The sequence below is a fragment of the Musca autumnalis genome, unplaced genomic scaffold, assembly GCF_047663935.1.
Source record: "Musca autumnalis isolate F117 unplaced genomic scaffold, ASM4766393v1 scaffold_463, whole genome shotgun sequence".
Taxonomy (NCBI): domain Eukaryota; kingdom Metazoa; phylum Arthropoda; class Insecta; order Diptera; family Muscidae; genus Musca; species Musca autumnalis.
The window spans coordinates 4,990-9,978 of record NW_027412048.1 but is presented as its reverse complement, the minus strand read 5'-3'; positions in this window follow the sequence as shown (position 1 = coordinate 9,978).

Sequence of the window (4,989 nt, the reverse complement as noted above, 5' to 3'; positions counted from 1 at the left end):
ATTTGGTAAAATGATCAATTGCAACGAAAACCATGGAATTACCCATTTTGGTCCTTGGGTAAGGTCCTAATAAATCCATGTATATTCTTTGGAAAGGGCGTTCTGTTAACAATTGTTTACCCATAGGTGGCCTTGAAATTTGATTTGAAGGTTTGACAGATTTGCAGATTTCGCACTTTGAAATGAAAATCTTTATGTCTTTTGCCATATTTGGCCAAAAATATTTTTCTCTAATTCTTTCCAAAGTCTTGCTAAAACCGCCATGACAAGACACCGTGTTATGTATATGCTCAACCAAGCCAGCTCTCAACCCGAATGGAAGCCATAATCTCCATAGTGAGTCTTCATCCTCAAATACCCCTTTTCTAAACTTGACTCTTTGATAAATGAAACCGTCGGAGATAGTGGTATCCGGAAACTTTTCGGGATCCGATTCAAACATAGAAATAAAACTCAAATATTCTTTTGATTTAAAGTGTTGTGAGGATAAATCGATTTCGGTATGTATGGACTCGTCAGTAGCATTAATTTCATCTACGTCCAATCTAGATAGTGCATCAGGCACAATATTTGCGGAACCTTTACGATATTCAATTTCAAAATCAAATCTTTGCAACAATAAACTCCATCTACCTAACCTACCCGACAAGTCTTTTTGAGACATCAGCCAGCGTAGGCTATGGTGATCCGTAACAATTTTAAACGGTAGTCCTTCTACATATGGACGAAATCTCTTTAAACAGACAATAGCAGCGAGGCATTCTAATTCGGTAACTGTATAGTTTTTTTGAGATTTATTTAACTTTTGGGATACATAAGCTATTGGGTGTTCTTTGTCATCCTCACCTATTTGGGTCAAAACACCCCCTACCGCTACTCTCGAAGCATCACATTGGATTGTAAACATTTTACTGAAATTCGGTTGCACAAGGACAGGTGCCGACGATAATGCCTGTTTTAAACGTTCGAATGAGGCTTTAGCCTCCTCAGTGAGAATAAACTGTTTTGTCTTTTTCAGACAATCTGTCAAAGGGGCTGCTAAATCGGCATAATTGGCTATAAATTGCCTGTACCAGCCTGTCATTCCGACATATCTTCGAATCTGTCGTGGAGACTTAGGGATGGGGAACTTCGCAACAGCCTCAACCTTATCAGGATCGGTCCTTAAACACCCTTGTCCCACAATATAGCCCAAATATTTAATTTCCTTCTGGCAAAATCGACTTTTTTGTACGTTAATTGTCAAACCGGCATTTGATAAACATTTAGCTACCTCCTCCAACATATCAATATGAGTTTTGAAGTCCGACGTGCATACTAGTAAATCATCTAAATAGATGAATACGTTTTCTCTGAGTCGACTAGGGATAACTTTATCCATTAATCGACTCATTCTTTGTGCCGCGTTGCAGAGTCCGAACGGCATAACTGTATATTGATACAATGGCCGTCCAGGCACTGCGAAGGCAGTTTTCTCTTTGGATGCATCATCTAAAGGTATTTGCCAGTAAGCGTCTTTAAGGTCAATACCTGATATGTAATGTGTATCCTGCAGACGACTCAAAAGTCCATTGATATGTGGGAGGGGGTAAGCATCTTTTTTTGTTAATGAATTAAGTTTTCTTGAATCGAGACAAAGTCGTATTTTGCCAGGTTTTCGAACTAAAACTATTGGACTACAGTAGGGGCTGTTGCTCTCCTCTATTACTCCCAATGACAACATACGGTCAAGCTCTTTGTAGGCTTCTTCTTGCCTTGGGGGTGAAAGGGGATAGTGCTTAATTTTGAATGGCTCTGAGTCTCCAGTATCAATACTGTGTACTTCTATAGAAGTCCGACCCAAACCTAGCTTCTTAAATGATGGAAACTTGTCTACCACTCGTTTTAAATCGTACAATTGGAAATCAGTTAAACAATGCATATTTTCACTGGAGGTCATAAAGGCTTCGCTATCAAGTGAAAGTTCAGAGACAAATATTTCTGGAGCAATATTAAAATGTTTCCAGAAGTTGACGCCAAGGTAAACTTGTTGACGTAACGTGGGAGATAAGTAAAATAAGATTTTTCTGGTCACATTCTTGAAAGTGACAGGAATTTCGACAAACCCTATGACCCGTTGTGAAACCCCATCAGCCGTCTTTAATGAGCTAAATAGTGGTGTAAATTTAAGATTCAATGTTGTTAAAAGATCTTGACAACCTTTTCCCAACACACTTATGGAGGCCCCCGAATCAAGCAACCCGAACATTTCCAGCTCACCTAGATAAATTTTTGCATATGGCCTTGAATCGTTGTTGTCATCAATGTAAGTTGCTTCTACTAATTTGGAAAAAGCTCTCCGCTTACGAAAACGTTCACGACATTTAACAATCTTTTTAGATAAGGGTTTTTGTGAAAAAAATTGACTTCGGATTTCCTCATACTTCAACTTTCTTTCATGTAATGATAGATTGGGATTTATTTGATTGGGAGTAATGTTGCCGACAGGTGAAGTTCTTGTTGTTGTGTCTGTAAAAGAGTTTGTTTCTGAAAATGTTGTTCTGTTTAAATCTATTAAATTGGAGGGATTTTGTATGGGGAACGAGGTACCCTCAATTACTCGTTCGCAATTTTGTTTCCCTGGTGTCGTTTGGGGCATTGTAGAGTATTAACATTTTTCTCTCCACACCGGTAACAGAACAGTGTTCTTACATTAGATGGACACTCATAGTAGGAATGACCAATCTGGTCACAATTCCAGCATTTAAACCTGGATGTATCTATATCTTTCTTGACAGAATTGGAAGTCTTATGTAAATGGAATGCTTCCACTTCATAATCATTTTCAATCTTATTGTCTTGTCCAATATCGTCATCTAATTCTGAAACAAACCTACGATTTCTATGTTGGTGCTGCCTTATAACATACCTCTCCGCCTTTCTACCGGCGTCTCTTAAACTATCTAAATCGATAGAATCGTCCATAAAGAGCAAAGCTCCTATTGACTCTTTAACATTGTTTTTGATAAGATCAATCATTTTCATCTCACTCATAGGTTGAGTCAGACGAGAATTCATAGCCACTATATCTGTAAAAAAGTCGTCAAATGATTCTTTTGGCAATTGACGCCTCTCTATTATTTTGACTATTTTGTCACATTCATTTTCTGTCCTTCCAAATTGTTTTTTCATGGCTCTCTTCAGTTCGCTTAATGATGTATTTGGAGATTGTCTCAAATAGGCCCAAAACCATGTTTCGGCTTTACCTTTTAATAAAATATGAAAACCGCCTATAAGTGTTTCATCTGAACACTTGTTACGTTTAGCTAAAGTGTCTACTTTAAATAGGAAATCAGAGACATCTTCTGTGCCCTCATATAAAATATTCCATTTATCAATTTTTACAGAGAAATCGGAGGAACGTGTTTCTGAACGAGTATTGTTCAAGTTATCGTTGAAGGAACGATCATTGTTGGACGTAGTTTCCCTACTAAGACTATTTGGATTATCGTTAACTCCAGATCGACTACTAATAGCACTTAAGTTTTCTGTTAAAAGTTGCCTTAAAGAAGAAAATTCATTTAGAAAAACACTTTCTAAACGGGATGTTATATCTGTAACCCCGTTCGTCGGTGGTGCATTTAGCGATTGTTGAGAAGTACTTGCTTGATTATGTGATTCCTGCCATGTCTAAATCATTAATGTTAGTTTGACGTACTAATAAGGCTCTTGATCTTGTCCGCATAGGACTTATATTTAAACGTGGTCTTGTATGTGGCTGAACTTCCCTATCTTCATCAAACGTATAATCGAAAGCAATATTTCTATTAGATGGATCTTCACTGTCAGATAAGCTAACCACTTTTCGTTTTCTGGGCATTACTCAAGTTGAGTCTTAAGAAGAATCTATTATGTGCTTGTCACTATATGGGACTAATTTTCGTTATGTCGCTGACGAAATTTATGTTCATTTATTTGGAATTGTTGATTGTGAAATAACTTACACGGATAGTAAGACTAGGTTTGCATTCATTTGACCTAAAAGTTCCCTCCTTGTTAAATTATGTCCAATCTATGTCGCTATTATTTCTAGATTCCTTATCCAGGATAAAATTGACTGACATAAACTGAACATAAGACTATTGAAACTACTTGGTATAAAAAAAAAACAACATCGAGTAAGAATTGCTATAAAAAGAAACAATTTTTGAAAAATTAATATCCTAGACTCATTCTTCCAACGACATTAAGTTGTGCTGAAATTTGGAAAAGACCTATGTCAACTATCTGTTCTTATAATTTAAGAAACATATGCCATGACTGAGGTATCAATAGAAGGTTAAACACGAACTTACTACGTCGAATTCTTAACAAATTTTACGAGGACTCGTGTTTCGGTGAAGAAAAAAAAAACAATCTTAACAAATTATTTTAACTTGCCAATCTCGTTGGGCGCCATTCTCTTTTTGTTACAATGAGTTTAGTATAGGCTTATAATGATATTTTGTCGTTATGATTTGGAATGCTTGGACGGCTTTGAAAGGCTGAGCTCGCCGGATTGGGGGAGGTTCTTTTACCAAACTCATAACTATTGCACTGTACAAAGAGAAAGAGATTTTTAGCCACTCCAAGACTTGACCCTATTAGAAATTAACTATTGACTTTTAAGATCAGGAATTACAAACGTAAATATACGAAAGATGGAATTCGTAAGGGCACTTTGAATTGTTTCCCACCCGTATGCTACCATAAGCAATCATTGCCCAAACATATTTATTTGATTACTTCCCTTGCCTTAAATCGCTTACTAATCCGTTATGTCATCTTACCAACAATTCCAAATAAAAATTTACCTACTCCATTTTTCCTTTAATTTTCACACTTCTTTTATTAACAATATCATTATTCAGAAAACGAATTCTCTTTTGAGAGTCTTAAACTAGACAAAAGTTCTTAACAAATAATTTTAATGAAATTTTTCGACTGTTTTAACAAACATAAAATTATTGT